This window comes from Bos grunniens, chromosome 7, assembly GCF_055505025.1.
Source record: "Bos grunniens cultivar Pamir isolate PY7600 chromosome 7, Bosgru_T2T1.0, whole genome shotgun sequence".
NCBI lineage: Eukaryota > Metazoa > Chordata > Mammalia > Artiodactyla > Bovidae > Bos > Bos grunniens.
In genome coordinates, this window is record NC_141171.1 from 19,217,020 (window position 1) to 19,242,349 (window position 25,330).

At 50.1% G+C, this 25,330-nt stretch overlaps 1 protein-coding gene across 6 annotated transcripts in view; it reads right to left on the minus strand.

Moving 5' to 3' along the window:
• KDM4B (lysine demethylase 4B) overlaps positions 1–25,330 on the minus strand; it is a 120,805-nt gene that overhangs the window by 88,161 nt on the left and 7,314 nt on the right. The gene's annotated exons all lie outside the window — the stretch shown is intronic.

Here is a 25,330-nt window from a genome sequence, read left to right on the forward strand (position 1 = left end):
TGCGTGTAGCCCAGGCATGCCTGCCTCTGTTCAGACATTTCCAGGGACATGAAAATCCACAACCACGAGCACCTTTCCCCCAAAGCCTCTCAAAAACGGCCCAGTCTACATTCAGCTCCTAAATATCAGCTGAGGAAGTGAGGGCCTCCATGAACAATCGCATCAGACCCAAGAAGCTTCTGGAAGCCTTAGGGTACAGGCACTCCTGGGAGAGGTACACGAAGTCCTGCCTCCTCGGGAACCCCGCAGGCAGGGAAGGTGCCCCTGGAGGAGGACAGTCGGATGCGAACTGCCACATGGTGACTGACATCTATACCCCCAGGAGCAGCCATTGTGCAGCTGAGACCCTTGCAGAGCACAGGGTCCCAACCACAGCACTCACAGCCGGGCTCAGGGACACTTGCTGAATGGACACAGGACAAGACTCCAAACATGGGGTGTGGCGCCAGGGCCCCAACAGTCTGGCCTCCCCACCCCCGCTTTCCAGACACCTGGGCTTGGGGTCTGCCAGATCCTTCCTGCCAGTGCCTTCGCACATGTTGCCCAAGGCTGGACTGGTCACTGGGGGCTGACCTTCTGGGCTGGGCAGCTAGGTCCTAGGGCCCTGGGGTCCTGGCTACATGGAACTAAGTCCCCCGTACTTCCCCCAACTCAGTGGTAGCTTTAAATAGCATGAGTCCCACAAACACCATTTCAATAGACAATGCCTATTGATGTTTTCTTATTTTAATTAGGTTACTAAAATTTTTGGGTACAACCCACTAAATTGATTTCATGGTCTTCTGTACATTTATTTATTTATTTTTTTTGGCTGAGCCACATGACATGTAGAATCTTAGTTCCCTCAACCAGGCTTTGAACCTGTGCCCCCTGCACTGGAAGTGTGGAGTCTTAACCACTGGCCTACCAAGGAAGTCCTGATTTAACTGCCTTCTAACAGGTCCCACCTCCAGGGCTGAAAGGCCACACCAAGCTGTGGAATTACCAGCCTCGGGTGCTTGCCACATCCTCTGAACCTGCTAAGCCGCCATGGCAACGTGAGATCCCAAGGGCTCCCTGGCCTCTCCCACTTGCCCGGCTGCCACCTGCCCCGCCAGCAACAAGAGCTGGTGTCTAGGGATTTGATTACTCTGGCATCCCCCTCCCCGCCCCCATGCGGCTGTGCCTGGCAGAACAATGGCCCCCGGCACATTCCCATCCTGGTCCCCGGGAGCTGTGACTACGCTCTCTTCGGTGGCGACAGACTCCAGGCAGGATTAAGCATCTTGACATGGCAGATGCTCCTGGATTATCAGGGGGCCCAGTGTCACCCAAAGGTCCTTCGGAGAGGGAGGTGAGAGGGTCAGAGTCAGCAGAGGTCAGAGCGATGCGCTCTGAAGACAAGGGCCCACCAGCCGAGGATGCGGCGCCTCTAGAAGCTGGAAATGGAGAGAAACAGATTCACCCCTGGGGCCTCCATGACGAACACAGCCCTGCCTAGGCCTTGGTCCCAACCCAGTGAGACCCGGGTCAGACTTCTGGCCTCCAGGGAAGTGAGATGACAGACCACGTTGTGTTAAGCCACTGTATCTGTGGTCGTTTGTTACAGCAGCAAAGAGAAACTGAGCCGGAGGCTTCCATACGCATCCCCCTGACGAAGGAGGAGGGGGCCCTTTCATTCACAGTGCCCACAGGTACGCCCCCTTCACGCATGTCTAATGGACCATGTGTCTCCCCGGTCACTTGTCACTGCCTCTTGGCACACTCTCTCCCTGGAGGACGATGACGACCCGGCAGCACGTTGGCGGTTAGGCAGAGACCGCCTGAGCCTGTGGTCCTCGGCTGGACAGACCCCAGTCTATTGCTGCCCATGGCTGCAAGGTCACCGAGACCATGGCGCCTCCTGCCCTCATGCTCTGGGGGATGACAGCATTGACCCCAGGAGAGGAGGCTGGAAGCTCCGAGGCTGAGGTCAAAGCTCAGTTCTCAGGCCACAGGCAAGGCAAGGCCTCTGTCCACCCGGACCTCTGTCCATGCAGGGCTAGGCTCACCCACCTCTCTTGCTCCCATAAGGGCTGAGGACACCGTGGCCAGCCTATCACCACCAGGGGCTTGGACTCCTTCCCGGCCACAGCCAACCTGGCAAAGGGGAGCCAGGACTAAGGGATCAGAGGGGGCTTAAGTGTCGGCTGGGCACAGTGACCTCCTTCCAAAGGGGACAGCATGGGAAGGGGGTGGCATGACTCTACAGTGGAGACACCTGACAGGCATGACCTCAGCCCGGGGACCCAGGTCAACACCAGCAGGGAAGAGTCATGCTGGTGGCAGGCATCCCAAGATGAAACGGCCTCACGCATGTGTCCTCTCCCCACACCCAGCGCCCCAGTGTCTCCATGAGAAAAACACCAAACTCCCAAGGAGGAAAGTTAAACAAAATCTCTGACCCTAGTCCTCCTCAAAGCTGTCCAGGGCATCAACAACAAGGAAAGTCTGAGGACTACCAGAGCCCAGAGAAGCCTGAGGAGATGGGATGTCTCAACATCACAGGGGTCCTTCCTGATCAGGGTCCTGGGACAGAAGAGGACACCAGGGAGACACGAGGCAAGCTGGATGAAGCAGGGCCCTAGTCAACAAGTAAGTCTCCATAATACAGGCATACCTCAAGAAACAAGAAAAAAGTCAAATAAATAACCTAACTCTACACTAAAGCAACTAGAAAAGGAAGAAATGAAGAACCCCAGGGTTAGTAGAAGGAAAGAAATCTTAAAAATCAGGACAGAAATAAATGCAAAAGAAACAAAAGAGACCATAGCAAAAATCAACAAAGCCAAAAGCTGGTTCTTTGAAAGGATAAATAAAATTGACAAACCATTAGCCAGACTCATCAAGAAACAAAGGGAGAAAAATCAAATCAATAAAATTAGAAATGAAAATGGAGAGATCACAACAGACAACACAGAAATACAAAGGATCATAAGAGACTACTATCAGCAATTACATGCCAATAAAATGGACAACGTGGAAGAAATGGACAAATTCTTAAAAAAGTACAACTCTCCAAAACTGAACCAGGAAGAAATAGAAAATCTTAACACACCCATCACAAGCACGGAAATTGAAACTGTAATCAGAAATCTTCCAGCAAACAAAAGCCCAGGTCCAGACAGCTTCACACTGAATTCTACCAAAAATTTACAGAAGAGCTAACACCTATCCTACTCAAACTCTTCCAGAAAACTGCAGAGGAAGGTAAACTTCCAAACTCATTCTATGAGGCCACCATCACCCTAATACCAAAACCTGACAAAGATGCCACAAAAAAAGAAAACTACAGGCCAATATCACTGATGAACACAGATGCAAAAATCCTTAACAAAATTCTAGCAATCAGAATCCAACAACACATTAAAAAGATCATACACCATGACCAAGTGGGCTTTATCCCAGGGATGCAACAATTCTTCAATATCCACTAATCAATCAATGCAATACACCACATTAACAAATTGAAAAATAAAAGCCATATGATTATATCAATAGATGCAGAGAAAGCCTTTGACAAAATTCAACACCCATTTATGATAAAAATTCCCCAGAAAGCAGGAATAGAAGGAACATACCTCAACATAATAAGAGCTATATATGACAAACCCACAGCAAACATTATCCTCAATGGTGAAAAATTGAAAGCATTTCCCCTAAAGTCAGGAACAAGACAAGGGTGCCCACTTTCACCACTACTATTCAACATAGTTTTGGAAGTTTTGGCCACAGCAATCAGAGCAGAAAAAGAAATAAAAGGAATCCAAATTGGAAAAGAAGAAGTAAAACTCTTCACTGTTTGCAAATGACATGATCCTCTACATAGAAAACCCTAAAGACTCCACCAGAAAATTACTAGAGCTAATCAATGAAAATAGTAAAGTTGCAGGATATAAAATCAACACACAGAAATCCCTTGCATTCCTATACACTAATAATGAGAAAATAGAAGGAGAAATTAAGGAAACAATTCCATTCACCATTGCAATGAAAAGAATAAAATACTTAGGAATATATCTACCTAAAGAAACTAAAGATCTATATATAGAAAACTATAAAACACTGGTGAAAGAAATCAAAGAGGACACTAATAGATGGAGAAATATACTGTGTTCATGGATTGGAAGAATCAATATAGTGAAAATGAGTATACTACCCAAAGCAATTTATAGATTCAATGCAATCCTATCAAGCTACCAAAGGTATTTTTCACAGAGCTAGAACAAATAATTTCACAATTTGTACGGAAATACAAAAAACCTCGAATAGCCAAAGCGATCTTGAGAAAGAAGAATGGAAATGGAGGAATCAACCTGCCTGACTTCAGGCTCTACTACAAAGCCACAGTCATCAAGACAGTATGGTACTGGCACAAAAACAGAAATATAGATCAGTGGAACAAAATAGAAAGCCCAGAGATAAATCCACGCACATATGGACACCTTATCTTTGACAAAGGAGGCAAGAATATACAATGGAGAAAAGACAATCTCTTTAACAAACGGTGCTGGGAAAACTGGTCAACCACTTGTAAAAGAATGAAATTAGAACACTTTCTAACACCATACACAAAAGTAAACTCAAAATGGATTAAAGATCTAAATGTAAGACCAGAAACTATAAAACTCTTAGAGGAGAACATAGGCAAAACACTCTCCGACATAAATCACAGCAGGATCCTCTATGACCCACCTCCCAGAATATTGGAAATAAAAGCAAAAATAAACAAATGGGACCTAATTAAAATCAAAAGTTTATGCACAACAAAGGAAACTATAAGCAAGGTGAAAAGACAGCCTTCAGAATGGGAGAAAATAATAGCAAATGAAGCAACTGACAAACAACTAATCTCAAAAATATACAAGCAACTCCTGCAGCTCAATTCCAGAAAAATAAATGACCCAATCAAAAAATGGGCCAAAGAACTAAATAGACATTTCTCCAAAGACGACATACAGATGGCTAACAAACACATGAAAAGATACTCAACGTCACTCATTATCAGAGAAATGCAAATCAAAACCACAATGAGGTAGCATTTCACACCAGTCAGAATGGCTGCGATCCAAAAGTCTATAAGCAATAAATGCTGGAGAGGGTGTGGAGAAAAGAGAACCCTCTTATACTGTTGGTGGGAATGCAAACTAGTACAGCCACTATGGAGAACAGTGTGGAGATTCCTTAAAAAACTGGAAATAGAACTGCCTTATGACCCAGCAATCCCACTGCTGGGCATACACACCAAGGAAACCAGAACTGAAAGAGACACGTGTACCCCATTGTTCATCGCAGCACTGTTTATAATAGCCAGGACATGGAAGCAACCTAGATGTCCATCAGCAGACGAATGGATAAGAAAGCTGTGGTACATATACACAATGGAGTATTACTCAGCCATTAAAAAGAATACATTTGAATCAGTTCTAATGAGGTAGATGAAACTGGAGCCTATTATATAGAGTGAAGCCAGAAGGAAAAACACCAATACAGTATACTAACGCATATATATGGAATTTAGAAAGATGGTAACGATAACCTTGTATGCAAGACAGCAAAAGAGACACAGATGTATAGAACAGTCTTTTGGACTCTGTGGGAGAGGGAGAGGGTGGGATGATTTGGGAGAATGGCGTTGAAACATGTATAATATCATATAAGAAACGAATCACCCATCCAGGTTCGACGCAGGATACAGGATGCTTGGGGCTGCTGCACTGGGATGACCCAGAGGGATGGTACAGGGAGGGAGGTGGGAGGGGGGCTCAGGATGGGGAACACGTGTACACCCGTGGTGGATTCATGTTGATGTATGGCAAAACCAATACAATATTGTAAAGTAAAAAAAAAAAAAGAAAGTCTCCATAAGGTTCATGGATTGCAACAAACGCACTCATCATGTAATACAGAGAAACTGGAGACTGGGTGTCGGGGTCAAGGGTATAGGGAACTCGCCCTACCAGCCTCAATTTTCTCTATAAATCTATAACTGTTTAAAAATTAAAGTCTAAGTAATTTTTTTTAAGGAAAACAGAACAGAAAGGCCTGGTGTCTCCCGCTGTACAAGCTGGCAGGGCCGGAAAGCCTGTGCTGAAGACAGAACTCCACGTAGACCGGGGTGTCCAGTAGGCAGGGTAGGCAGCAAGGTGACAGGTTAGGCGGCGACCCCAGGCCTCAGACGACACCACCTCCAAGAGGCACGGTCTGACCATTTCTCCTTTAAAAATCATCATGCGGCGATCAGATGATGTCGCTGTTGGAGGCACCTGCCAAAGCCCCAGATGCTGATGGCTCCTCCTTCACCTCCTCCTCCGCCCTCCGCACTGGGCAGGCAGGTGGGGCGGGGAAGAAGCGGCAGAACAAGGGATGAGCCATCTGTTCCTACATGCTGGGGCACCGGAACTGCCACCGACTGCTGGCATCTCTGGAGACCCCACAGGGATACCTGGGCCCCTGGTCCTATACCAGCTCTGGGCACCCAGGGCTGGCCCTCAGGTGGAGCCACCCACACAACCCACATGACCTTGGAGCTGGGCCCAGGGCCTGAGAGACGACGAACTGATCAGTGTCTGTTGCCCAGAAAGGCAGGAAGCATACGCCTGTGTGTTACCTGACCCGGGAGGGCTCAGGGCCCAATTTGGCCTGGTCTGCCCTCGGCCATGAGCCCTAAGAAGCTCTCAAAAGGGGTCTGGAGCTTCCTGTCACTCAGCCTGGCCTGCAGGGGCTCTGTGTGCCCATCACGGGGCAAGGAGACCACCCAGAGCCTCCATCATCAAAGCAGCATGAACTCAAGGGCTTTTGAAAAACATACACAGAAAGACACAGAAATAAGCACAGCTGCCCCTGTGCAGGGATTCACACTCACAGTTCCAGGCTGTGTGGACCCAAGGGCCCGGGAGGCCATGCCACCTATAGCACTGAACATACCAGCCCCTAGATGTCAGCTTTTAAACACCCTCCCCTACAGCAGGAACCAGGGCTCCCTGAAGAAACAGTCAAGTGCAGGGCGGGGGCAGGGAAAATACAAGGTGAGCTGGAGCCCCTTGTGGGGCCAGGGAGGGTGCAAACACTCCTAAAAGATGGGGGCCCCCAACGACAAAAGTGAGGACAAGATGAACAGCTAGCATCCTGGACTGTAACCCACAGGATACTATAAACACATGCCCATCCTTAGGTATGAAATTCAAAACGCAATGCAAAGGGGAAGGAGGGACAGCTGTCTTCTACAGAAGAATTCTAGTTCACAGGAATTTCCCTGGTGGTCCAGTGGCTAAGCCTCCAGGCTCCCAATGCAGGTGGGCTGGGTGTGCTCCCTGGTCAGTGAACTAGATCCCACACGCCGCAACTAAAGATCCTGCATGCCACAAGGACGACCGAAAATCTCAAGGGCTGCAACTAAGACCTGGCACAGCCAAGTCAATAAATATCAAAGGGAAAAAAAAGTGTTCTAGTTCATAAATGCGGAAGGAATGCAGGCAACATAAATGCAATGCACCATGAGGTCCACACAGTGACCACTGCTGCCAGGAAAATCCACGGTGGACACTGAAATCGACATGCAAATATTTGATAAGAAACAGGTGCGCTGTCTGGAGGTCCCAGCGGGAAAACCTGAAACTTGGCATCAGAGAATCCTGGCCAGGGCTACCTTATCCGAGGGGTGAAGGCTGACCCCACAGGCAAGGAGACAATCAGCACATCACCCCAGGGCAGCCTCCAACAAACGCACAACTTTTGTGTAACCGTGAGAAACCAAGCCAAGGTAAAGGATGCTACAAAACCCAAGTGTCAAGGTCATGACACACAAGCAGACTGAGAAACAGCCTTGGCTCTGAGGAGTCTGAGGAGGCTGACACCTTCACTGTGCGGTCCCGGCTGGGGTCCTGAGCAGAAATGGGGCTGAGAGGGTCAAGCACTGGGATCCTAATCAAATCTGAAGTTATTATTATCACTTCTTCCGGTCATCCTTCTGCAGTTATGTCAGATGTTAACATCCGGGGAGGGTGGCTGAAAGGAACACAGGGAACTCTCTTTACTGTCTTTGTAACATTTCAATGCCTCTCAAATTATTTCAAAATAAAGTATCAAAAGCACACCCACAAAAAAACTTTAGAAACACAACCACCTCTATCTCCTTCCTCTGAAGCTCACTGCACAGCAGGACTTAGTTGGAAGAGGAGAGCCTGGATGTCAAAAGATCCAAACCTCTAAGAAAAGGAGAAGCCAGCTGACAGCAGCCTGCAATCCAGTTTCAGAGCCGATTAAAGACCCAACCTGCTGAACATGAGTTCCCAGTGCTTCCTGTTTGACAGACCTGAAAAGCTTGTGTTTTCATCAGCCTTCATGTCCTGGGAAAAGAGACTCTCGTGTACAGACATCTCACCAGATCCTCTGTGTCCTTATGGACAACAAAATGCCCCTGCGGAAGTGGTGATGGCTCAGAGAGGAGGTGGGTCCCCCGGGTTGTCTGGATCCCCACTAGGGAGGCTCTCATCTCATCACCTGGAGGCATAAGAACTGTATTGTTTCTCTTTAACGTCCACCCCGAGACTAGATATAAAATAGTTTGGGGGACTTCCCTGGTGGTCCATTGAGCTAAGACTCCACATTCTCAAAGCAAGGGGCTGGGGTTCAATCCCTGGTCAGGGAACTGGATTCCACATGTTGCAACTAAAGATCCTACGTGCCACAACACAGATCAAAGATCCCGCCTGCCGCAACTAAGACCCTGGGCAGCCAAATGAATTAATGATAAAATAAAATAACCCGGGGTGACAAAGGCACAGTGATTAAGACAATGTGGTCCCGGCCTCAGGATGGACACAGAACTCAGTGGACAAGAGTGGACAGTCCAAAAATAAACACGTCCAGTTAGCTGGTTTTCAATGAGGTTGACAAGAGTGGCCAAGGGGTGAAGAGCAGTCTTCTCCACGATGGTGCTGGGAAGACTGGATGTCCACGTGCCAAAGAATGAAGCTGGACCCCTACCTCACACCACAGACAGAAACTAACTCAAAATTAACTCACGGGTTTAAATGTTAGTGAAAACTCTGAGAAGAAAACACAGGAATTAATCTTTGTGACCTGGGATGAGACAATGGTGTCTAGATATAACAGCAAAAGCACAAGTGACTAAAGAAAAATTAACAAACTGACTCAGTGCTTCAAAGGACATAATCAAGAAGGTGAAGACCACCCACAGGAGAGGTGAAGGGATCTGCAAACCTCAGATCTCAAAAGGAACTTGCATCCAGAATATATAAAGCATTCTTACAGTTCAAGAACAAAGACAAATTCTGATTCACAAGTGGCTAAGGGATGCTGAACTGGAAGAAAGACAAGCTGGAATCAAGATTTCCGGGAGAAATATCAATAACCTCAGATAGGCAGATGACACCACCCTTATGGCAGAAAGTGAAGAGGAACTCAAAAGCCTCTTGATGAAAGTGAAAGTGGAGAGTGAAAAAGTTGGCTTAAAGCTCAACATTCAGAAAATGAAGATCATGGCATCCGGTTCTATCACTTCATGGGAAATAGATGGGGAAACAGTGGAAACAGTGTCAGACTTTATTTTTCTGGGCTCCAAAATCACTACAGATGGTGACTGCAGCCATGAAATTAAAAGATGCTTACTCCTTGGAAGGAAAGTTATGACCAACCTAGATAGCATATTCAAAAGCAAAGACATTACTTTGCCAACAAAGGTTCGTCTAGTCAAGGCTATGGTTTTTCCTGTGGTCATGTATGGATGTGAGAGTTGGACTGTGAAGAAGGCTGAGCGCTGAAGAATTGATGCTTTTGAACTGTGGTGTTGGAGAAGACTCTTGAGAGTCCCTTGGACTGCAAGGAGATCCAATCAGTCCATTCTGAAGGAGATCAGCCCTGGGATTTCTTTGGAAGGAATGATGCTAAAGCTGAAACTCCAGTACTTTGGCCACCTCATGTGAAGAGTTGACTCATTGGAAAAGACCCTGATGCTGGGATGGATTGGGGGCAGGAGGAGAAGGGGATGACAGAGGATGAGATGGCTGGATGGCATCACTGACTCGATGGACTTGAGTCTCAGTGAACTCCGGGAGTTGGTGATGGATAGGGAAGCCTGGCATGCTGTGATTCATGGGATTGCAAAGAGTCAGACACGACTGAGCAACTGATCTGATCTGATCTGAAAGGACTTAAATGGACACTTCCTGGAAGGAGATCTACAAGCATCCAACAAGGACCTGAGAAGATGCTAAATGCTGCAGCAATGGAGCCAAGGACAAAAAGAAGCTATACCCCAGAGGCGGCCTCTGGAGCCCACTCCTGGGTGGCAGAGCTTCACACACAGTTTCACAATCACACTTCCCACGGTACATCCTTCTCTACTCTCTATAGAGACCACAGCGGGGTGGAGACCAGCACAGATCCCCAGAGGCCTGGTCCCAACCCATCACATGACTGGGAGCAAGTTCCTAATCCCTGTGCTTCAGATTCCTCACCTCTCAAGTGGGGCACCACGGCCTGCTCGTGGTGTTGACCATAGACAGGCGCATCCGAGAACCCTGGCGCAAGGTACACCCTTGTAAACGGCAGCTGTCCTGGGCCATGTCACCTAGGAGCCTCAGCAGGACCAGGAAGGAAGATCCGATGACAAGCCCCCAGGACCTCTCCCAAGGGCAGTCTGGCAGCATCTCTTTTTTGAAAAAAATCCCCCCACCCCCTTCCAGCAGGCTGCCCTCAGGCCTTTATGACCTGGACACACGGCCTCCCTGTCCACCCTGGCTCCTCTGCAGGACCGGCCCCTGCAGGGCTGGGAGCACAAGGGCCTGGTGACTGGGGTGTTAAGAAACAGACTTCTGAGCGAACACCAGGCCCGGATTTCATGGGCCCGAAACACAGGGAAGCAACCCACCAAGTCCTGAGGGGCGCACAGTATGCGTGCTGCATGCCGCAAAGAGGGGTGCGTGCACACAGCTTTCTAGAGGGTGACCCCCTCCGGGGACTGGGGGTGGAGGTCACAGGTCAGGTGGCGGGGGAGGCAGGGTGGCATCTCAAAGCACTGGGGAAGGATGGAATTTAAACAGTGGGGCTGGGACGGGGGTCCACCACTGGGAGGAAGGTCAAGTCAGGTCCACAAGGAACTCCCGAGGAATGAGGACCCACACAAGCACTGACAGGGAACACGGAGGAAAAGGCTTTCCAACGGCAGCTCAAAACCCAGAGGCAGCAGAAGGAAAGATTCAGGCGCCTCCCTGGCAGTGCAATGGTTAAGCCTGCACTTCCAATGCAGGGGGCGCGAGTTCGATCCCTGGCTGGGGGCCTAAGACCCCACATGCTGCTCAGTGCAGCCACAAGAAAAAACAAAAGACTCGTAACTTTGACTATCTCAAAAAAAAAAATTAAACCACCATTAAGAAGTCAAAATGCACCCAGGAAACTGAGATTACATATTTGTAATACATGCTACAAAGGGCTCCCTAAGACATATTATTACAAGTTTACAAAATTAGCGGGGAAAGGGCACAAATCCAGCTGAAAAGTGGGTGAAAAGCATCAACAGACTATTCACAGAAAAGATATCAAACTGGCTTTTCACATATTAGGTGATGCTCAACCTCACTCCTCATTTTTGGAAATTCCAATTGAAACTACACAGAGACCCTGGTACTGACGGCTCAGGACAGCAGGTCTGTTCTAAAGAGAACAGAGCCCCCTGCTGGTAAGGCTGAGGGCCCAGCCCCTCTTGGTGCTGCCGGAGGAACAAACCCATCAGCCCTCCCAGGAGGGACCCTGGCGGATGCTAACACCTGAGCTGATCTTCTGACCCAGGAAACCCACTGTGGCACTTTTCATGAATGAGAAAATATACATGGGACTTCCCTGGAGGTCCAATGGTTAGGACTCTGGGCTTCCACTGCTGAGGGAGTGGGTTCAATCCCTGGTCAGAAACCTAAGATCCCTTAAGCCATGCTGCACAGCCAAAAAAAAATGTCTGCTCTTCTAAGACATAAGCTAATGAGATGGTTCCTGAGGAGGGAGGAGGGGACTGACATCTCGCCAGACACCTTTCTGCACAGTTCTGACCTTGAACCATGCTATGTCCCACATATTGAGTGAAAGAGAGAATGAATGAAATCAACAAGAACTGGGATGGACAGGAATCCTACAATGAAATACAAACAGAAGCAAACCAAACCGAATTTCAAGTAAACAACTCAACCACAAGGATGAGGAAAAGGAATAACCAGCCCATGTGGCTTTTAAGCATGGCTTTGGAGCTACATGCCTTTGAGATCAAGATAAAACAAATACTGACTTATTCCAGAGGCTTCTTTTACTGTGGGTGATGCAGGGTTCTCAGCGACAGAGCCAGGGGTTACAGAACAGGAAAGGGGAGGTTGGCACACAGTCCGCACGGACGGCTGGAACTGCAGGTGTCGACGTGAGTTCAGGGGCACTAGTGTGTGTGCCGAAGCAGAAATGGCTGTGGCGTCTGTATGGTATACATACACAGATACACTATGCACGTGTATATTTATTTACACATGTATTTCCCAGGCAAGAGGGCCCAGAAGCAGAGAAACCCCTTTGGCAGTGAGCACTCTAAACACCCAGGTCTTGGTTTCTAAATGCACCACCCACCAGAAGAACCAGGGCTCCCTGGAGAAGCCAAGCCCAGAGCTGAGGCCCCAAAGCAGGGAAGTACGTGCCCAGAGGCTCTGGGCACCTGCCAGAAGGACACAGGAGCCACAAGGTGATGAGACCCCGGGTGGATCTGGGACCACTGGAGTAACCAAAACCAAGCACAGCCACGGGTTACACCCCAGAGTCAGGTGAGGATGCACACGGCCTCGCTGACACCAACGAACAAGTGCGGATAAGAGACAGCTGCTATTCCCGGGAGAAAGCCGATGAACAAGTGCGGAAAGAAGTGGTGAAATGAGATGACCCCCTGCTTTTCAAGAATCAACTACGACTGCAACTTCCCTGGTGGTCCAGTGGCTAAGACTCCGCACTCCCAATGCAGGGGGCTCAGTTTCGATCCCCCGTCAGGGAACCTGATCCCACATACCACAACTAAGACCAACTAAGACCCAGTGCAGCCCAATTAATTAATCAATTTTAAAAAAAAAGAATCAATGATGGCTACCCAAACAAACAGTGATTGTTTGGGGAACAACAGAGTGTTTACACGGTCCCCAAGGATCTGCCACAAGAACTTATGAATTATAAATGATAAAATTGTGACTTCAGGGTGGGGAAATCTGGCAGACACACCCTTACCCTAGTGAGCCAGGCTGACGTCAACGGAAGCGGGCTCCAGACACCAGGGGCTCCATACCACTTCCAGGACAGTCCTGACAGATGTGTGGGAACCGCCAGACACACCCACACCGAGCACCGCCCCACAGGACAACAGGCCTGAACCCTCCCAACGCCCAAGCCATGAGCTTAAAGGGCAGACTTGGAAACTGACCCAGATGAACAGAAACGAAAGCAACGTGATGGATGAAATGCAGTGAGTGAACCTGGACTCTCCTCTGGGAATTCACTTTCTGATTTTGATAATGTGATTAAGAGCATCCCTTGTTCAGAAGAGATCAACAATGAAATGTTTGGAGGTAAAGAGGCATGTATCTGGAACAGTTCAGGAAAAAATGTGCAGAGAGAGAGACCAAAAAAAAAAAAGGAATAATAGCCAACAAATTAAAAGGCAAACTCGTAGAGAACTAGAGAACAGGGTGAAAGGCGTCTGGGAATTCTTTGTGCCATTCTTGTGACTTTTCTGGAAAACTGAAATCACATCCCCAAATAATTTTATTCAAGAAAAAGAAATAGAGAGAGAAAGAAAGCACTTGGCTTGGAAAGATAAAAATAAAAGGAAGCACGTGGGCGAAAGGCCAGCGAGCCCCGGAGGCTGCCAGCACCTGCTTTCAGAACGTCGTGGACAAGAACACGGCCTACCGGCCCACCTACATCTTCACTGGGCTCGGGGGGTCACAGAGGCAGCCTGGGTGCAGGCCACCTGTCCCCCTGGCCCAGAGCCCGGGCAAGGGACAGGCGCCACACAGAGAGAGGGGTGGATGCCAGCACCCTGGGAGGGGGCGCCCCAGCAAGCCTGCCTGGCCAGAAGGCCACACCTGGCAGACGCTCAAAACACCAGCCCATTCTCTATTTGTGTGTGTAGGTCTTAGACGCTCCATGACTAACCACTTAAAACAGTAATCATTAAGAGAATCATCTTCCTATTTCTCTGCAAATGTGCCTCTAATCTTGTGGGCATCTGTGTAGGCACGGGGTGAGGCCAGAGGATGAACATGTACACACGTTCCGTGCCCAGAGAGGCCCCTGCCCATCATCCACGGCCCCGGGCAGGGACCCTGGATGGGATCCCTGACCTCCTGAACATCGCTGTCCTTCTAGAGTTTGCCTGGGGCTTCCCTCGGAGCTGGTGTGAGGGTCAGGGATGACCAGGACAGATGAAAAGGCCAAAGATGGAGACCCGGGTCACCAGGTGCAGGCCAGCTCTAAGCACCAGGCACATCCAAGCAGCCCCCAAGATCCTCCAAAGCAGGTACTGATGTCACTGCCCACTTCACAGATGAGCAAGCTGAGGCACAGGGCAGCTGGCATCACACAGCCAGCACCAGGGGAGCCAGCTCGAGATCCCAGCCCCAACAGGGAGCCTCACCAGCCTGCACAGACCAGCCCAGCCAGGAGCCACATGGAAAAATAGGCAGCTCAGGCCCCACCTGGTGCCTCCAGACTGGATCCTTCTAAAACTGGAAAAATGGAGGAGAAAAAAAGTGGACCAATGTTGTGGTAATCTTAAGGAATGGAGGACCTCTCTGGGCTGGTCACAAGACCAGGCGCTTTAAAGGAAAGGACAAATTTGGCAATAAACTTTAAAATATTCTATGTAACAACACATCAAAAATAAAGTTGGACAAGAAATGAGAAACTGACAAAAAGTGTATAACACAAGAGACGCTAACAGCCCTAATATAGAAAGGGTTGTCAGAGAACACTGGTTCTCAGCCAGAGGCGACTGTCCCCCAGGGCACACTGGTGGCATCCGGAGACGTCTGTGGCTGTCACAGCGGGGGATGGGAAGAGGCCCCTGGTGTGGCGGAGGTGGGGGTCGGGGTGCTACTCAGACCCCCAGGCCCAGGGCAGCCCCACAGAAGGGTTCGGCTTAGACATATCCACAGGCTGAGGCTGAACATCCTGTTACCAGTCAAAAAACAAATACCCCAATTTAATACGTGGGGGATGGCTATGAACTGACAACTCTAAAACATCTTGACTAGGAAGTGACAGATTCTAATCTGTCATTTTGTCAGGAGGGACAAAAGCTGGGGCTGCAAAAGCTAGGGCTGTCACCAGGATGATGAGAGCCCCCAGCTGTTGCAGAAGTGTCCATGCGGACCAGCTTTCTGGGGACAACAGAGAAACACTGTTCAAAACAGAAAAGGAGCCTGAGCAACAACGCTCATGGAAGTCTACCTCAAGGAGACAGCAGCCAAGGTGTTCACTAGAGTGTTAGAGAGAAAAAACAGAAATAATTTCAGTGCAAGTTAAGAGAAGCAGTGGGACTTCCCTGGTGGTCCAGTGGCTAAGACTCTGCGCTTCCCGTGCAGGCGGCGCAGGCTCAATCCCTGGTTGGGGAGCTAAGATCACACATACCTCGAGATGCAACCAAAAAAAAATTATAAAAAAAAAACAAAAGAGAAGCAGCAGTAAGAAAATCATACCCACTCACACAAAACGCAGGAACGTGGAGTTGATGAACTAGAAAGACATCTACCGGACACAGAGTGATGGCCAGACAGTAGACACCAAGAACGGGTCTCTCTGGGGGGCAGGACCTGGGGAAACGTGTAATTCACACAGGCTTCTGTCTCTACCGACAACACTTATGTGTTGCTTCTAAAAAAACAAAGACAATTCAGAGCCGCCTGGAGGGCTGTACCTGGGACCCATGGTCCCGTCCCTCCAGCAGCTCCCTGGCTGGTCCATCTGGGTGGACAGGAGCTGACCTCAGGATAAAGAAGCAGGGTATCTGGGAATAAACCATCACCAAAATGATCATGGTCCCCAACCTAATTCAGATTCAAAACACCAAACCACACTAGAACCCTCATCTATGACTGGTAGGACTGGACTGGCGTGCAGCTGCTTAAGAAGACAATTTGGCAGTTTCTTAAAGCCTCAAACACAGTTTCCATCTGACCTGGCAATTCCACTCCTAGGTGTCTACCCGAGAGAAATTAAACCTGTGTCCACACAAAAACTTGCACATGAATGTACGATACGTCACAGGCATTATTCACAATAGCCAAATGAAGTGGAAACAGCCCAGATGTTCATCAATGCGTGAGCAGATAAGCAAAATGTGGTCTGTTTGTACAGTGGAACGTTACGCAGCCAGGAAAGCAGAGAAGCACTGACACTCACAGCTACACAGAGTCTCTGAGAACATGAGGCTTGAGAGAGAGAAGCCAGACACCAAAGGCCGCACAGCGTGGGATTCTCTCTATATAGAGCACCCACACAGGCAAGCCCACAGACAGGTAGATCTGTGGGGGGCTCTGTGATGACACGGATGGGAAACATCCAGAAAAGGCTGATCCACAGAGATATAGAGTGGGTTCATGCTTGCCAAGGAAGAGCGGGGAATGGAGAGGGACTGTTTAACAGGTACAGAGTTTCCTTCTGGAGTGATGAAAACGTTTTAGAATTCGAGGGTGGTGACTGTCACACATCCCTGTATGTATATGCAAATATATATATGTATATATAATACAGCACATTATATATACTAATAATCACTGAGCTGTACACTTTAAAAGGGTGGATTGTGTGGATGTAAATAATACTTAATAATCTGCAATTAAACAAAATACCAAGGGACTTCCCTGATGATCCAATGGTTAAGAATCTACTTTGCAGTGCAGAGGACATGGGTTTGATCCCTGGTCACAGAACTAAGATGCCACGTGCAGCTGGGCAACTAAGCCTATGAGATGCGACAACAGAGCCTACACAACACAGCCAGAGCTGGAGCACCGCAACAAGGATCCCGAGGGGGCATCTAAGACTCATTTAAATAAATATTTTTTTTAATAAATAAAAATTAAATTTTAAAAACACCAAGCCAGAAGAAAAAAAAAAAAGAAGCATGAGAGCTCCCCAACATTCTGATCAAAACTCTGATGCTATTATGAAGCTTTAACTGAATGTATCCAAAACTTCGTGGCCGCCCATGATGTCAGTGACCAGAGGCGCCCACTCTATCTGCCCCTGGTTCTCTGCCCAGAGCCATCCTGGCCGCCACCCGCCAAGCTGCCCACCTGGACTCTCACAGAAAGAGCCACAGTGAACAACCAAGTCAGAGCCCCACCAGCTCGCTGGCCTGCCACAAATTTATCTCGAGGCTGACCTGGGACTCCTTGCACCGGGCTCTCCTTAAGCCCCAAGACCCAGCTCCACGTGGGTGTGGCACACTGACCCAGATGTGGGATCCCAAGGCAGAATCAGGGCCACAGACCAGTCAGCTTCTATGGGCAGCTTGCCCTGGAGCAACGACTGAGCCTACATACGATGGAGCCTGCGCCACAACTAGAGAGTCCGTGCGCTGCAACGGGAGATCCCACGTGACGCAACGTAGCTCCTGCATGCTGCAACTAAGACCCGACGCAACCCAAATACATAAATATTTTTTTAAAAATACTTGGAGGTGAATGAAAACAAGGACACAGCAAACCAGAACTTATACAGCGCAGCTAAAAGCAGAACTGGGAGGGAAATTTATAGCTGTCTATTTGAAGCAAAGACGAAAGCTCTCAAATCAATAATCTAAACTTCTGCCTTAAGGCATTGGAAAGAGAAGAGCAAACGGTACCTCAAGCAAGCAGAAGGAAGGAAATAACAAAGATCAGAGCAGAAATTAACAAAACAGAAATAGAAAACTGAGAAAATGAACTAAACCGAAAGTTGGTTCTTTGAAAAGATCAACAAAACTGACAAACGTTTAGGTAGAAAGATGAGGAGAAAGAGGAGAGAAGACTCAAACTGCTAAGATCAGGAATGTCAGACAGGACGTCACCACGACCACCTACCTTACAGAAGTAAAAAAGATGGCAAAATAATACTGGAGGGGCTTCCCAGGCAGTCCAGTGGTTAAAGATCCACCTTCCAATGCAGCAGAAGTGGATTTGATCCCTGGTGGGGCAATGAAGCAATTGCCTGACCAGGGCAGGTAAGACCCAACACAGCCAAGTAAACAAACAATAAATATTTTTAAAATAACAATACTCGATAATTAGAGTGCTACTGCTAACTGCTAAGTCACGTCAGTCGTATCCAACTCTGTGCGACCCCATAGACGGCAGCCCACCAGGCTCCCCCGTCCCTGGATTCTCCAGGCAAGAACACTGGAGTGGGTTGCCATTTCCTTCTCCAATGCAAGAAAGTGAAAAGTGAAAGTGAAGTTGCTCAGTCGTGTCTGACTCTTAGCGACTCCATGGACTGCAGCCCACCAGGCTCCTCCACCCATGGGATTTTCCAGGCAAGAGTACTGGAGTGGGTCGCCAGTGCCTTCTCCAAATTAGAGTGCTACCGAACAATAAAAAAGGAATGGAATGTGGATACACAAAACAACTCAGATGGATCTTATGTGAAAAAAACCAATCCCAAAAGGTTACCTACCATTCCCTAAATCTCTCACAATGATGAGGTTACAGACGTGGAGAACAGACCCGTGGTTGCTGAGGGCTGAGGGTGGGAACTGGGGGGGAGATGCTTTAAGGAAGGAGCAAGAGGGAGCCGGTCTGTGTTGATAAGACAGGTCTGTAGCTTTTTTTTTTTTTTTTTGACAGCTCTGTATTTTGATTGTGATGATGGTTACACAAATCTGCTCGGGTGGTGGTATCACACAGAAACACACAAAAATGAGTTCAAGCTAAAGCGAGTGGAATCTGAGTCAGGTCTGTAGTGTTCTGTACCGGTGCCAGTTCCCGGGTTTGGACAGTGGATTCTGGTCATGCAAAATGTCACCACCAGGGGAAAAGTACATGAGACCCACCCTGTTCTATGTTTTGCAAGTTCTTGGAAGTCTACAACGATTTTTTTTCTTTTTTGATGCAGACCCTTTTTAAAGTCTTTATTGAATTTGTTACAATATTGCTTCTGTTTATGGTTTGGTTTTTTGGTCAGGAGACGCATGCGATCTTAGCTCCCCAACCACGGATTGAACCCACACCTCCTGCATTAGAAGGCAAAGTTTTAACCACTGGACTGCCAGGGAAGTCCCCATAATTTTTTAAAAACAAAATGTCTGGGGACTCCCCTAGTGGTCCAGTGGTTAGGATTCTGAGCTTCCACTGCAGGGGACATGGTTTCCATCCCTAGTCGGGGAACTAAGATCCCACAACCTGCATGGCCCAGTCTAAATAAATTTTAAAAGTTAAAAAAAAAATACAGGGGATAATCCATCATGGATAGGAGGGCAGATTGCCACGCAGGTTGATGGTCTGGGGTTGGGTGATGAGTACTCGGGTTATCTGATTCTGTGCACCTTTCTGTGTTTTCAAATTCCTAGTAATAAAAAGTCGTAAAAAATAAAACAAAGGGAACCATAACAATGTTGACCCCTTCCTCATTCGGATTCACGAATCTCCTTCAGAGATGTCCCACCATCAGGACTGCTGCCATCTCATCTGATGTCTTCCCCAAAACACCTACCAGAGTATTTTCACAACACAGATCATAATGAGACACGGGACCGCCATGAAGCACTGCTGGGAAGAACGACAGTGTTAAAAACAGCATTTGAGACGGCGGGAGGAAGTGCCCCGGGTTCTGCAAAGGTTTCTCCATTTCAAAATCCCTGCTTCCAGGTGGAAATGATCTGCTCAACAGCAAGGTCTCAATTCTCCCCAGATGAGAAGATTTAAAAGGGAGAACAACAAAGGGACAGCGGCTGACTCAACCAACAGGACGAGCGAATGCGGCCCAGGAGCCAGCGCTGCCCTGAGCCAGGCACGCAGACCACAGCTCGACCTCCCAGGGGAGCAGAGCGTGACACCCTACACGCACTCACTCACTCCCACCCACAGCAACCTCCCCGGCACTTCCACCTCAGGACCTCTGCACAAGTTTTGTGCGTCAATGAGGAGCTTCCTGCCCCTTCAAGTCATTCAATCTCTACCCAGTGTTACCTGGGAGGGGCCTTCCCTGTGCACCATGAAGGAAGCACCACCCACAGCTTTAGTGATCAGACCTCTCCCTGGTCCCCATCACACACAGGGCCACTGCCCCCTGCCGGCTCCTGGGCTCCTGGCCTGCAGGACTGATGCAGAGCCAGCCAGCTGACAGCACAGCCCAGGCCACAGGGGCTGTTGGCACCTGCTGTCTCCTCCACCACAGACCCCAGGAGGTGAAGCTGCAACCAGGGGTGAAAACCAACACTTACTAATGCACACACCCCGTTTACAGCTCGCTATCAGCTAACAAGGAGGGCATGTGAGGACACCGGGACCCCAAGTTGGTGGCAGGAGCTCAGGTCACTTTCTGAGCTAGGGCTCTAGACTCCAAACCAAGCACTGCCTAGGGATAAGGCCCAAGAGACCCCTGCAGAAGCTGGTCCCCCTCCCAAAGTCCCCTGGCCCTCCTGAGAGCCTGGACAGCTAGGGGTCTCTGTACGCAGGGGCGCTACAGGACCCCAGCAGAGCCCCACTTTCCAGGGAAGACTATTTACCAAGTCCCATCACTCGGGCCATCACTGCCCCCACTACTGCCAAGCTCATCTGAGAGCCACAAAGGGGTGAGCACCCCAGGGCACCACAGCAGCATTTAGGGGACACTAGCAAGGGCTCTTTATCCCAGGGGAGGGCTGTGGGGCTGTGCCCAGGGAGAAAACCTTGGATGCAGATCTACAGGGGCAGACAGACTAGAGTTCTGGTAGGTTCCAGAGAGGGCCACTCTTGGGCCACTCTCTCCACTCAGGCCCATCTCCATGGCCCCGATCCAAGTTCACGGGAGCCCAGTGAGGCTCAGACGAAACCATGGGTCTGGGGGACATTCTCAGCCAGCACTACAGGCAGAAGGGGAGCATGGGTTCAGGCTCTCTCCCCTGTGTGGCGAGTTGGGGGCAGGCCCATCACTCAGCAACGCCCACTCCCTGCCCCTTGACTGATCCGGAGCACAGTGGGGTCAGGACCCCAGCCTGTGTGACAAGACCCCTGCCTGTTAGTCCCAGGGCGACATCACAGGTCCCCCACGGGGGTCCCTGCCTCCCCAACCACTGCCTGAGCCTCTCGGGGTCACAAGAATGTCCTGTCACCCCCCAAGACAACCACTGGATCCCGGCAGCACATAGAGACCCTCGATGCCACACCACCCCCTGGACGCACATCAGGGACTCAGCAGGGACCAAAGGCAGCCTTCACTGACTTGGTTTTGCCTCACTGTAACTGCTGATGCCTACATGGGGAAGATAATTATTTTTACAATGACTATCTCTCTTGCAGGCTTATTAGAAAAAGAGTCACTCTGGCTTGGTCAGTCCAAAGTTCTCAGGCCTTCTCTTGGCTAAAGACTATCCTAACCAACACGGGGAAACCTGAGGCCTCAGGAGCAGGTGCTGGAACCCGAAGCAACAGCTCCAAGTCCCCATCTCGGCGGCCACACCAAGGACGCCTAACCCAGTCCTCCTCACCCGGAGCCCATCTGCAAACTCCACCATCCTGCCAAGGGGGACACAACTCACCCAGAAACCCCATCCTCAGCCAGGTGGCCCACAGCAAACCCCAAGTCACCAGATGAGGACCCTGGATGAGGCATGCAGGACAGGCCAAGGGGCTCTGAGCTCTGGACTGGCTGCCTCCAGTCCAGCCGCCCCAAGGACCACCACCCTAGCTTCCCGGTCCAGAACACGTCAGCCAAACCCTCTCACCCACCCCTTTAACATAAAGAAGCTCCAGGAAGAGAAGAAACCAACTTATTTTCAAGGTGCCTTTGAGTAATCTCCGTTGTTCCTGAACTTTCTTCCCTGCATGAATACAGAACAGCAGTGTGAAAACACGGCTATTCCAGGATGGAAAGTGATTTTAGAAACTCCTCTTGCAACGCCTTGAGTCACAGTCAGGGAAAGGCAGAGGCCCAGAGGAAAATTGCCACTGTCATCTCTGAAGGCTCTCCCTGGGCTGGAGAGACAGTGGCATCAGGGCCAGTCACTATCCGTGGGGGTCGCCCTGGGCCCCAGGGGGTGCTGAGCAGTCTTCCTGGCCTTCACCCGCTTGATGCCAGAAGCCCCTACTAGTCGTGACAAGCCCAGATGGTCCCAGACATCACCCAGTGTCCTCTGGGGGCAGGACTGCCCCCGGGGCGGGAACTACTTCACTGAAGGATTTCCATGGATTAACTCAGTTAAATCTCATCCACCCTTCAAGCAGAGCTCTCCACTGTCACCCCCACTTAGGCGATAAGGGCACACACCCAGCAGAAGTGGGATCCAAGCCCAGGCAAGCCGGGCACGCAGGTACCAGCCTCCAGAGGCCGATCCCAGTGGCCATCCTACCTTGAGACCTCAGGCCACTTAAGATTGCCTGGAGCTCTGGGATGTGACTGCCGAACTCTGCTTGTACACAGGTCTCAGCTTTCCCACGGCCAAAGCAGCACCCCAAGTCCCTACAGTTCTCTTCACAGAACCACCCTGAGCCCCAAGTTGAAAGCCCCCAGGAGAGCCAGCACTGGGTCTCTCTGGTCTCCCCAGCTAGAAGCTAACAGATCCAGAACTTCTGATGGACTGAGAAGGCAGGTGGGAATGGGGTGGGGGATGGGCACCCCCATATATAGCATCCCCACCACCCCAGCGCTCAGCTCGCCCAGGGCCAACGCGAGATGTGAAATGTACACAGGATGTTGAAGACAGCACCACAAGAAAAGGAGAGGAAAACAGCTCGTTAACAATTTTTATAATGATCACACGTTGGAATGGTAACATTCTGGGGTATACTATGCTATGCTATGCTAAGTCGCTTCAGTCGTGTCCAACTCTGTGCGACCCCATAGACGGCAGCCCACCAGGCTCCGTGGTCCCTGGGATTCTCCAGGCAAGAATACTGGAGTGGGTTGCCATTTCCTTCTCCAGTGCATGAAAAGAGAAAAGTGAAAGTGAAGTCGCTCAGTCGTGTCTGACTCTTAGCAAATCCATGGACTGCAGCCTATCAGGCTCCTCCGTCCATGGGATTTTCCAGGTAAGAGTACTGGAGTGGGGTGCCATTGCCTTCTCCACTGGGGTATACTAGGTTCAATAAAATATATTCAAATTAATTTCTCCTGCTTCCTTTCACCTTCGAGAAAACTTTAAAGGACACACGGGGCTCGCTCTGCATATTTACTGGGCAGCGATGCCTCAGAAAAGCCACTGTTTACACTTTCACCTGTTCCTCTTCCGAGGGTTCTGTAGTTTCAGTTCTCACGTTCAAGCCTGTTTCGGTGCCTGGCAGGGGGCACCATACAGTCTGCTGTTCTCCCCAGTGACATTCCGTCAGCATCCATGCGTGTCTCCCACGGGGTCCTCCCAGTGCCACGGGCAGCTAGCTCCCTGGCACTCAGGACCCCCCAGGTCTCCGATATCCTCTGCTGGGGGCTGGGGGGGACAGCAAGTGTCTCATACGCATGTCACATCCCTGTGACCGCTGGGAGGACTGACGCTAGCTGGCTGGCTGCACTGTGTGAGGCTATGAAACCACACCCCGTCCGGCCCCTTGCGGTCCCTGGAGAGGCCAGCTGCATTTCTGAATCGCCCAGCATGGTGACAGCGCTTTCCCTGGAGGCAAGGGAGCCTGGGCAGGACTCTGCTCGGAGGCTAGTGGACTTCACGGGGCTCTGTGGGGGCGGTGGGGATATTTACAACCCAGGGGACTGCCTTCTAAGACCCAACCCACAAACCCTTCATGGCCAGGGCAAGCAGACCAGGAAAGGGAAGTGGCCCAGGAAGCAGCTTGTGTGCAAACCCACTGGCCATACGGGCACGAGATGTAGGGCGGGGAGCGGGGCACAGAATCCTGAAAAGGATCATATGGGGGGTCAGGGGGGTGGGAGGGCACAGCACTGGGTGAGCATTCTGAATGCCCAGCCCTGAAATTCTGGAACTCTGAGATGGTTCAGAGAAGAAGGGGCAGGACAAAGTAGAAACTACCAGCTCCCCACACCAGGTAGTGAACACGCAACATGTCCACCCACACATGGGAGCATCACCGTGCCAGAGAGAGGACAGAAGCCCTGAGACTTGCTCCCACGTTAACAGATCCTGAGAACATGATGCTCAGAGAGAGAAGCAGACACAGAAGGACACACAGGGTGTGAGCCCACTGACAGGAAATGTGCAGAGCAGGCCGATCCACAGACACAGAGAGTGGGTCCTGGTTGCCAAGGAGGAGAGGAACATGGGGAGTGACTATCTAACAAGTGTGGGATTTTCTTTTCAGGTGAGGAAAATGTTCTGGAATTGGATAAAGGTAACCATTTACAATTCTGTAAATGTTCTAAAAACCACTGAATTGTCCCCTTTAAAAGGATGAATTTCATGGATGAATATCACAATTAAAAACATATTTTTAAAAAGGCAGGGCAGGCGCATTTGCAGAGTGGCTGTCCTAGAAAACTCGAGGTCTGGTCAGTACACCGGAGCCAGTCACCAGGCAGCCGTCCGTGGCTCCCTCTGTGGCCCCACATGACTCAAACAACTCTGGTCTGGCTTCACTGACTATAGACTCTATGCTCCCTGAGGGCAGAGCTGCTGCCCCCTCCCCTAACCCTTGGAGCCTGGCACGGGGAGTCCCCAGAGATGCCTAAGGGGCTGGAGGGCTCCCTTCTTCCCTGGTCTCCTCCAGCAGGTCTCCCGGGCAGAGCCCCGAGTGCCCGCTCCAAGTCCTCTTCCTGGAGCCACTTCGCCCATAACAACAAGGCTCAGCCCAGGTGGCAACTCTTCTGCCACCCGCTGGCCGCCACCCTAGCAGCATATGCCACCCCGGCCCTGTGCTCCGTTTGTGTCTGTCTCAGCCACTCTGCATCCCCAGTCCCTACTGTCCCCGATGCTGCCAAGAGCCTGGCTCCAGGCTCCCACTGCGGGCCCTGACCCCCATGGGCAGGAGAGAGATGCAGTTCACCTGGCCATGAGCACGCGGGCTGGACCTCCGGCTGGGTGACAGCAAATATGTGGATGGACCCAGGCTCAGCGCACACCTGATGGCTGCGGGTCTGCTGTAAAGTCAGGTCTGTCAGATCCAGAAACTAAGCTGCCGACCACCAGGCTGAGACC